The sequence below is a fragment of the Phodopus roborovskii genome, unplaced genomic scaffold, assembly GCF_943737965.1.
Source record: "Phodopus roborovskii unplaced genomic scaffold, PHOROB, whole genome shotgun sequence".
Classification (NCBI taxonomy): Eukaryota; Metazoa; Chordata; class Mammalia; order Rodentia; family Cricetidae; genus Phodopus; species Phodopus roborovskii.
The window spans coordinates 94,157-105,587 of record NW_026125190.1 but is presented as its reverse complement, the minus strand read 5'-3'; the positions used below and the strand labels follow the sequence as shown (position 1 = coordinate 105,587).

The window sequence follows — 11,431 nt, the reverse complement described above, 5'->3', positions numbered from 1 at the left end:
AACTTCTGTTCACATATTTATTTCCAAAAGTTGTTATTCTAGAATAAGTATTCATCACATAAAACTTAGCTGAATCAAGTAAGAAATAATTATCAAATGTGAACACCAATCCAAAGCACAGATTTTTGCTCTTCTGTTTTGTTTCTTTCCTAGATAAAAGCAGGACATTGTTAATATCCTTATTATAAAAATTCTGACCACACACATTGGCCTTTACAAGTAATTCAGGAAAAAAAGTCAATAGAAACTCCTGAGATACAGAGTCTTCAGCATGGCCAGGGAACCTCTGACAATAAACACTCTCTGTTCCTGAGGAGGGATCCTTGTGGCTATTCATAAAGACATGTCCCATTCCTTTACCAGGTAAGTGGCAAACAGTACTGCCAACCAAATCTATCCATTCTGTTTACTCAAACCACTTCTTGTAGGCATTAGCAAGGAATCTCCACCCCAGGAGAAGCTGGTTCAAACACACCCATTAGCTTCTTTAATTACAAGGGCACACAGTGTGTAGATGCGCTAATCAGAGCTCTACGATGGCTAAGTCAAGACAGAAAAGTCCTGTAGGTAGATACAGATGCAGTCTATACTGCCTAAGTTCTTACAAGTCATTATGCAAAGTACAGCTTTTTTTGAAATGTTCAACATGTTGATAGTATCTGCCCCACAATAAAGTCAATCACAAATTTTCACCACAAGTCAGGAAAGTCACTGAATGCAATTCCTTTAGTGTACTTGAAGTCAGTTAGGTCTCCAAGGGGCATAAGGCAGATAAGAACATGTCCAACTGGTTCTTCACAATCACTTCATCGGGATGCAGCTAGTGGGGTAGATGATGAGCCAAGGTCATCTCCCAGGCATCAACAAGATAGACTCCAACCCCTGAGAACATCCTCCGAAGGACAGTGTCAGTTGAAAGTTGTACCAGTCACTGTTAAAGAGGCTCACTTCAGGCCCCAGCTCTGGGCATTGCCTGTCCGGATGACAACCACAGTCTTAGGCTTCGGTCCAGGAGCTGGACCACTGCTCGCCGGATATTCCCTGAGCCTCCGGATGTATACTTCAAGGGGAAGGTGCTAAAGTGGGACCATCAGCTATGGCCACCACCGTGTTCTTCCCTCCCACAATCCCATTCAGTTCATTTGCCACGTAGTGAAGCTCATTACTGAAGACACTCGTGAAGCGGATAGGTGGACCGTGGCAGCGATATTTGGAGCAAGATATTAAGCTTCTGATCCACTGCAAGGAAGGGGACCAACGTTCTGGGACCACCTACGTAAACTCCACTAAATCTGAAACAAGGAAAAAGATCAAATTCATGAAACATTCCATCTAAACACATACATTTTGGAATATTCAACTGGCTTTGCAAAACAGTTTCCAGAAATAGCCGTACAACAAAGAGGGGCAATGTAAGTTTAAAATTAGTACTTATTCTCTAGCAGAAGCTGATAAGGAAGTTGTTCACTGGGCAGATTCTCTGTGAATTTTCATTGCCAACATCATTACATTCAGAGACTGTGGTGTAGATCTCTGTGCTAACACACTTCAGAACTTCCTTGTTTAAAAAAATCAATACATGAGGTAAAAAAAAAAAAAGTAATACCTATTCTGTGTCCCATTTTGTATCAATGGACCTTTAGTCTAGTGCTCTAATTATTCAAATCACTTGAAAACATAACATAATAAGCAATATTATCAGTGAGAGAGTCCACGTGTGTTCTAAGATGGTTACAGCCATTAAGCCAAGAAAATGGTGCTATTTTCACAGATCACAGAATATTTAAAAATAAAGTTGGGTATTCATACATTATTCTTCTAATAGGTGAGTATTCTATCCTCTAGGATGGGGGCTGTAATTTCTGTTTTATGAGCACATTTCAGTAATCACATCTTTTGGAAAATCCTGTCATTTGCAAAAATATGAATAAGCCTAAAAGGATACCATGCTAAGTGAAATAAGCTGGACACAGAAAGATAAATATTCCATAACCTTTCCTTAGCAGACTCTAAGAGTTTAACTCTCTGAGGGCTCAAGAATGGTTCAGCAGTTAAGAGCACTGGATGCTCTTCCAGAGGACCCAAGCTCAATTCCTAGCACCCACAATTGTCTGTAACTCCAAGATCTGACACCCTTGCACAGACATACATGCAGACAAAACACCAATGCACATAAAATAAATAAAATAGGAATACACTAAACAAAATTATTTGTAGAGATTTAACTCCCAGAGAAGAAACAACCCATAGAAGTAGGGGAGCATGAGAAACAAGAGTAGTTAATCAAGGGTTCCTATGCTAATCTGGAAGAGTCTGTTTGTAAGACCCACTGCACAGCAGTGTGGCTGTAGCTGACAATAACATGTCAGAAACACCTGAAGAGATTTTAAATGTTCTCAAAATAAATAGTATATGAAGTGATAGGTATGTTACTTAGCTTGATAAGATCATTCTAGCAATATAGCCTATTGCACCCTAAAATACATGCAATTATTTATTGACTAAAAATAAACTTTTAGGCCAAGAATGGTAGCATATACTTGGTAATACCAGCACTTAGGAGACTAAGTGGGGGATTACTGAGTTCAAAGCTTCCAGGGTGACAGAGAGATTTTTACCTCAAAATTGGTAAACAAACAAATGAAATTTTAGAACATAGAATAATCTAAATTATACTCCTGAACTAGAGAGGGGAGAAAAAGTTTTCCCCCCCCCCCCCAGTAAGCAAAAGAAGAAAACCGCTGTTTTTTTGACTTTTAATTTTATCTCATGGTTGGAAAACCATACCACTGTCCTACAAGAAAACTTGTCTTACATAAGAAATAACGGTGTTAAGTGGTGGTGGCACGCCCTTACTCCTAGCACTAGGAAGCAGAGGCAGGTGGCATCTCTATGAGTTTGAAGCCAGCCTGGTCCATGTAGTGAGTTCCAGGCCAGCCAGATAGGGACACCCTGTCTAGAGAAAAGAAAAGGAAAGGAAAGGAAGAGAGAGGGGGAGGAAGGGAGGAAGGCAGTCGGGCAGCACAACTTAGAAACCCTTTTGCTCCCCTCCTCTAAGTTGTATTTCTGGGTCCAGTTCCTTGCATGTGGGAAGCAGAGGCAGGAGGAACCCCCACAAAGTTAAGGCCAGGATGAATATAAAGCAAGCTGCAGGCTAGCAAGGGTACTACACAGCAAACCCTGTCTCACATTAAATACACACATACATAGTAAATGTTGATAACACAATTCCCTTCACATTTCCTTAGCAGCTACCCAGTGCCACTACCACAGGTGCCGTGAGTTGGCCACGACAGACATCGGAGATTTGCCTCACAGTTCATAGTCAGTTCTAAAAATCAGACTGTAATAGTCTATATTCCCCTTTAAGGGCTATTCTTTTTTTTTTTTTTTTTTTTTTTAAGATTTATTTATTTATTTATTATGCATACTGTGTATGCCTGCAGGCCAGAAGAGGGCACCAGATCGCATTGCAGATGGTTGTAAGCCACCATGTGGTTGCTGGGTATTGAACTCAGGACCTTTGGAAGAACAGCCAGTGCTCTTAACCTCTTGAGCCATCTCTCCAGACCCTCTCCCTTAGGGGGTTTAAGGCAGATTTCATTTTTTCCTTTCTGTTGTCTCAAGCTTCTGCTTTAGTCCTCTCCTCCTTAGTTCATTACTATGCAGCCTCCAGAGTTACAGTGAAGCAAAGTTCACGCTGTCATCTTCTTTTGATAAAGATCAGGCACCCACACAAGGCTGTTATTATATCAGATGAAAAATCTGTCTCAAAAGGGTCTGGTGGAAAATGAGCAAAACAGTCAATGTGATCATTGCTATTAAAGGAAATATCGGGCTATGTCATCAGAAATTATGAAGAAGCAACTGCAGATGCCTTGAAGGCCTGCCCGGTCAGCACCAAGACTTACCCAGCACAATGCCTGCCCATCGCTACTTCCTTCTCCAGATATTTAACTTGCTTCAATAACTGAACTCAACCATGTCTGTCCGTTGAAAAGCTGGAATTGACTTTCCATCTTTTGAGGTAAAATCTACTTCCTTTTGTTTATTATTTTTTATTTAAATCTGAAACAAGCTTGTTTTACATGTGAATCCCAGTTCCCTTGCCCTCCCTGTTCCCCCCACCAACCTCCATCCCATTCCCTTTCTGCTCCCCAGGGAAGGTGAAGCCTTCCATGGGGATCTCCAGTGTATCATACCATTTGGAGCAGGGCCTAGACCCTCCCCCTTGTGACTAGGCTGAGAGAGTATTCCTCTCTTTGGAATGGGCTCCGAAAAGTCCATTCCTATACTAGGGATAAATACTGATCCACTACCAGAGGCCCCATAGACTGCCCAGTCTTCCTAACTAACACCCATGTTCAGGGAGTCTGGGTTGATCCTATGCTGGTTTCCCAGTGATCAGTCTGGAGTCCATGAGCTCCCCCTTGTTCAGGTCAGCTGTTTCTGTGGGTTTCTCCAGCCTGGTCTTGACCCCTTTGCTCATCACTTCTCCCCTCTCTGCAACTGGATTCCAGGAGTTTGGCTCAGTGTTTAGCTGTGGGTGTCTGTTTCTGCTTCCATCAGCTACTAGATGAAGGCTCTAGGATGGCATATAAGGTAGCCATCAATCTCATTATAGGGGAAGGGCATTTAAGGTAGCCTCTCCACTATTGCTTAGATTGTTAGTTGGGCTCATTCTTGTAGATCTCTGGACATTTCCCTAGAGCTAGATTTCTCTTGAAACCTATAATGGTTTAAATAGTATCTCTTTTCTTGTTCTCCTCTATTCTTTCCATGACTCAATCTTCCTGCTCTCTTATGCCTTCCTCTCCCCTCCTCTTCTCCCCTCTTATCCTAACCCCCTCTCCTCCCACCTGCCCCAACCCGGGAGGATCTTGTCCCTTCCCCTTCTCCAGGGAACCATGTATGTCCTCCTTGTCTTTTCTTAAAAAAGTAAATTAGAGGTTATTTTTTTTTTAAGCCATAAGCAACCACACACAAACTATTTTATTAAAAAATAAAACAACTATTTGCAGGGCAGGAGAGATGTCACAGTGGGTTAAGAACACTCACTGTTCTTCTAAAGGTCCTGAGCTCAATTCCCAGCACCCACAGGGCAGCTCCCAACTGTCTGATGTCCTCTTCTGGTACACAGATGACCATGCAGACAAAGCACCAATATACATAAATATGTAAAGAAATCTTAAAAAAAAAATAGTCCCCACAAAGGCTGAGGGGTGGCTCAATTGGTTCTTTCTGTACAAATATGAGAACCTAAGTCTGATCCCCAGAACTCAAGCAAAAGGGGGAGGCAGTCCACATACTTGCAACCATGGTGCCGGAGAAGCAGGGACAGCCAGGTCTCTCAGTATTGCTGCCAGTGGAAGACTCTGTCTCACAAAACAAGCCGGACAGACCCTAAGAACAACACCCAAGGATACCTCAGCCCCCATGCACATTCCTTCACACACACCCATTTACACCTATATACACATGTGCACAGAAACACACAAATAGTTCCTAGAGCATCACCTATTCCTTAATAGATAAGCACACAACCTTAGAGAAGAGAGTGCCTCCTGTTAGTAGTAGGTCTTATTCTAGATCTGAGGAATAGTCTCAGAGCTAGGCAGACACTAAGAATGCTGGGACTTGCCTAGAGTCTCTCAACAGAAGTCAACTCTATCTCAGAGTCCCATGGACGAGAGGCCCCATGGATGCCTTTGCTACAAGGTCACATTTGGCTAATTGTTTGCAGTTAAAACCTGTAGAGACCTACAGGTGAGCCAAACAGAACAGGAAAAGAAACACCTGGAAGCGGCCAACTGTTTTATAACCCAGATTAGTAGAAGTGGAAGACACTTGTGCGGTGACATAGTTTGGTGGTCTAATGTGACACAGCGCAATGAGGGATCTGAGAACTAAATGACTCATCCAAGGCCAGAGAGAGACAGCAGGATAAGCCTCCGGTGAGAACTCCAACTTCTGCCAGTACAAGACTCTACTGCGGACCAGAAGATACCACACATCTCCCAGAGCTAAGGTGACTCTTTAGTCCTGTTGCCTCTTCACCTGATGCCTCCCTTGGGCACCAAAGGAGCCTGCTCATCTCAAATCTGCTTTCACACACGGGAATGTCCAAATGCAAAAGCACCAACCTGGGACAAACATAGTGAGGTATTCAAACCACTGCCTGATTGTTGAATCACCAAACAAATACACCATTTTTCTCTGTAAGCATTCTGTAATGTTATCAGGGTCGTTAAAATGGCGCATCTTAAACCTCCTGGGCTTCCACTGGTCTTTGTAGAAATATCCAGAAGGAAAAGTTCCTGAACCTTGAGATATGTCTAGGTCATCAGTTTCTGCAAAGAAAAGGGGAAAAAATCTATTATAAGATTCTGAATTTCATCTCCAAAAACAAACACACACACAAAAAGAAAAAAAAAAAAAACTATACCCACATATTTGCTGGCCTGCAAGGTTACAGGCAGTACTTCCTGTTGTCATAGCTTGAAGAAATCCCAGGCTTTCCCCCCCATACTAAAATGGGAAGAGGAGAAGTGGGTGTGTGGGTGTGGGGGTATTGAGGGCACACGGGGGGGGGGGGGAGAAGGGCACTTCAGGCAGTCCCTGTGTGTGGTGTGTGTCTGTGTCTGTTTCTTTGAAGTGGTGTGTGTCGTGGGTGTGGAGTGTTTTTTTTCCTGTGTGGCTGTGTGTGTGTGTGTGTGTGTGTGAGTGTGTGTGCCTGTGTGTGCCTGTGTCTGTGTGTGCCTGTGTCTGTGTGTATGTTCATCAACATTCAAAATAAAGGAAGACAAAACCCAAGGAAAAGTATCTGCCCAGCATTATTTCAGAATGAGAACATCCTTTTTTATCCCCATGCCTGAAAGCAAATGATATCTTAATCTCACAATAAGTTCTATATATATGATTATATGCACACATATGTATTAATATAGTAATATGAATACAATGCCTCCTGGTCCATTAAATGTTCTAATCCATGTGTTCTAAATTTAAATTTTCATTCGGAAAACCACCACTGTCAACTAGAGAAGAAAGCAATGCCATGTGGTGGATCGTTCTCCACAAGTGGTCTAGGTCTTTAGAATCATAAGCAGCACTTAAAAGCATCAGCAATGTGCACTCACCATTGCAGCCTAGCTACACATGGTACTGAGAGAGTCAACATCTCTCTGCCCTAACATCTTCTAGCTAGTACCATGCAGAAGCAACACATGGCAAGGCTTCAATGCTAGCTAGGATCCCTTGCAAGTTAACTCTGCTACGGGCACTGTTTGGGTCGGGAAACGAAACACATCATTTCTCGGAAGCTCACACAATCTCTTTAAAGTTCCCACTGGTACTCCCGTTGTTCAGAGCAAGCAAATGGAGCAAGGGCAGGGACCTGACACAGACACTGGCCAGAACCTAAAGCATTCGGATGAGAACCAAAGCCCAGCCTCTCAATTGCCACGCCACGTCATCAGAAGGAAACAGGAGCTCAGAGACACAAGTCATTTCTTTCATCTTTTCCCTGAGGATATGAACTTTCTCCTTTCTTAATCATTGAAATCCATCATCTCCAAATAACACCAATCATTTTTATGCCACGTCCTCATACACCCCAGGGTTCAGCAACAAACACAGTTTAATCATTCCATTAACCCACAACTGGAATGGAAATGCTGTGTGACCTAGAAATTTAAGTCAGCCTCCTATTTGTGACTATTTTCAGGTTATTTAACTCCCTAACACTGTCTCAATCCAAATGATTTTGTATTTCCAATTCTCTCTTTAAAAATGCATATTTTCTAGCATGCTAGATTATGGAAAGAAAACAGAAAAATATAACATATTCTGGTATTTACCTCCAAAAATAGGTGAAAACTGTTTCCATAAATATAACTATCCCACATATTTGCTGGTCTGCTAACTTATGGATGACATTTCCTGTTATCATATAACAAAGAGATAACAGGATTTCCCTGATAGTGCATTTCCCCCTCTTAGGTGTCTGCTAATTCTTCATTGATTCAGAGACTAAGTGAAAAAGTAACTGGTATTTTGCAAAAGATTTAGATTGGTAAATATGACTACCAAAATAAAGTGTAGAAGAAACAAACTTCTGTGACTTATTCAAGAGTAATTTCCTTAGCCAGATTCAGCAGGACACACTTGAGTCATAGCTACACTACTCAGGAAGCTGAGGATCACTTGAGCTCAGGAGTTCAAGACCAACTTAGGCACACAGCAAGACACCATCACAAAACAAGACCAAAATTCCCAGTGGGCAAAACCTCAGCATGCTATCAAATGTTGCTTCACTTCCGGCTTCCCAAAAACTACCCAGTTGTTTTATTATTATTAGGAGCTCACCACAGTACACATACGGAAGCCAGAGGACAACTTGTAGGAGTCAGTTTTCTCCTGCTATGTGGGTGCCAGGGATCAAACTCAGGCTATCAGGCTGGCAGTCAGGGCTTTACAGCTGAGCTGTCTCGCCTGTCCTCCTTGATTTAATGTATCAAAGCTGTATAGCCAGAGAGCTACAAAGAAGCATCTGGGGCACAAGAAAACATTTACTGGGATGAAAATTAAAAGTGATTTTGAAGTTACAGTTTTACCCCCAGTAATTTGACAGATTCAGTTATTTTGTGTCAAATGCGTGTTAAAAAGAAAAGTATATACCACACGGGAAGCAATTACCATTTCCATGAGAATGTTAATTATATTTACTACCAGAGTTTAGTCAAGCAAAGCAAATCAATACTGAACCTGACGGCCATTCTTTAAACACAGGGTGCTGTATAAGAGTGGAATGTGCATGCTTATACTGCCCCCTTATGGTCAATTTGTACAACAGTGTTTCCTGACTGCAAAAAGTTGCTTAAAGAGTGTTTCTTGGAACTTTATGGGCCTTCAGTTCACTGAGATATGAAATTCTCTTAAAATGATAAAATAACACCCAATCTACTATTTCTTTGAAATAAAAATTAAGACAAAAATAAAAATTATACAGTATGTACTCACTCATATATGGATTTTAGACACAGAGCAAGGGATTACCAGCCAACAATACACAACAATCCAGAGAAGCTAGGAATCAAGGAAGATCCTAACAGAGACATACAAGGTCCCCCAGAGAAGGGAAAAGAGAAAGATCTTCTGAGCAAATTGAGAGTATGGGGGAGGGGAGAGGGGAGTTAGGAGAAAGAGAAGGGGGAGAAGAGGAGGGGGAGAGGAGGACATGAGGGAGCAGGAAGATCGAGTCAGGGAAAGAATAGAGGGAGAGCAAGAACTCCTGGAATCCAGTTGTAGAAAGGGAGGAGGAATGAGCAAAAGAGTCAAGACTGTGTGAGAGAAACCCACAGAAACAGCTGACCTGACTTAGTGAGAGCACATGGACCCCAGTCTGATAGCTGGGGAACAGCACTGGACGGAACCAAACCCTCTTGAATGTGGGTGCCAGTCAGGAGGCCTGGGCAGTCTATCCGACCTCTAACAGCGGAACCAGTATTTGTCCCTAGTGCACAAATAGACTTTGGGAGTCCATTCCCTATAGAGGGATACTCTCTCGCCCAGATACAGGGAGAAGGGCCTAGGCCCTCCCCCAATTGATGTGACAGACTTTGATGATCCCCCATGAAGGCCTCACTATCATTGGGAAGTGGGTGGGGGTGGATGGGGGGGTCATGGGGGGACATGGGAGAATGGGAGAGGGAACAGGGGAACTGATATGTAAAATAAGATTGTTTCTAAATAAAAAAGACTAAAAAACATTGATGTTACAAAGTTGTTATCCCAAATATTAGTAAAGAGAAAATTTTAACTAAGACAGGTGTTTATGCAAAATATAAATATGTATTTGGCTTATTCAAAAATAAACCTTTTTAGAATCCTTGTGTAAAAGCAGAAGACATATTTTTTGATTACTCGAAAGTACTGTCCTGCCTTCTCTAAATATCTTGACTTCTCTTCAAGGGCCAAAGCTGATGTTTTTCTCCAAAGGGTGCTATCCCATGTGTAGCAAGAATTTTCTCCATAGGGGAGACTAATATCTATGCCCCACCCACAACAGTCCCCCAAACAAACCATGGTCAGTTCTACCTAAGCTCACTCTGGGAAACCAGTTTCCTGGGCTTTCTATCAGCATGAATGAGGGGTCACTGGTACGGGAATGCTGGTGGCTCTAAGGCAGCCACATTGGAACAGGAGCTGACTTCTCAGTGGCAACAGACTGAGTCCCTTTCCGTAGTCTCCCCCAGCCTACATACTCTAGCCCCACCCAAGCCCCCAAAGACCACGCAGGTAAGGCAAATGGCCGAGAAAGCTAGCTGGGTACTCAGGTGACAGACCAATGACTCTCCCAGATCCCCACTTCTGTGAGAGAATGCCAACAGTCAACAAGCCCAGCTGAGGTGATCTTTAGCAAGCAGACACTGCTGCTCTTATGATGGTGACATGATGATGCTGCGGGTGGGGGTAGCACTGTACATCTCCACATCATCATCATCATCATCATTAGCCTAGTGAGGGCTAACTGGAGCAAAAACAACAAAATGAGAGGAAAAGGGCCACAGCATTTTCCTCAACAAAGAACAGGATGAAAAGAATACCATGAGAAGGGTGGGCAGACGTTTGGGGACTATCTCAGAAAGATGAGCAAGGTCCCCAGTAAGTATGAGTTCAAATCTTCAACAAGGGTGCTGAGTCGTTTAGTCATGGATGTGTAGTGACTACAGTACAGATATTAATGAAAAGTCATCCGTGATTCTGACCCTGGGAAAGTCTGTCTGCCACCAGACACCCTCGACAAGCAGGTAAACTCCATCTAAAAACTGTTTCATGCTTTTGACTGAAATTATAGCATCATTGGGTGGTAGTATGGTGGTCTTAAGCAACACAGTGCACTCTAAATATACGTCTTTGGGGAAAATGAATTCACTTACACATAAATAGTAAAAACCTGTAGAGAGGAAAAAAGCTTCAAAATATAGAAGCATAGAAAAAATAAGTAAGGGGTAACGATTATGAACTCATTCAAATCAATCTCAAAGTCTTCCTTGACAATGTTATTCAGAGCCTAGTAAAAGAGTGCTTACATGTCATCATTTTCCTGTTTAAATTTCGGTGTGTGTGTGTGTGTGTGTGTGTGTGTGTGTGTGTGTGTGTGTGTAAGAAAGGATTCTGAACTCTTAAGGCTAGGGTGGGGATGATACAAAATGAGCCTAAACATCTTATGGTGTCAGGAAGTTAGGAAGTGCTCAACAAAAAGGTGAGCATAGCTCAAAGGGGAGGAGATCAGTAGCACCTGCTCCCAATGCCAGCACCCAGGAGTCTGAGGCAGGCAGATCTCATATCTGAGACCAGCGTGGCTTCACAGAATCCAAACTGACAATGTTTTCAATTGTCAAATTTGGAACAATTTTGGCACACAAAA

The 11,431-nt window shown here is 42.5% G+C and overlaps 1 pseudogene; it reads right to left on the bottom strand.

Moving 5' to 3' along the window:
* Positions 1-745: 745 nt before the first annotated feature.
* Positions 746-11,431, bottom strand: part of LOC127226744 (NXPE family member 3-like) — a 50,410-nt pseudogene continuing 39,724 nt past the window's right edge.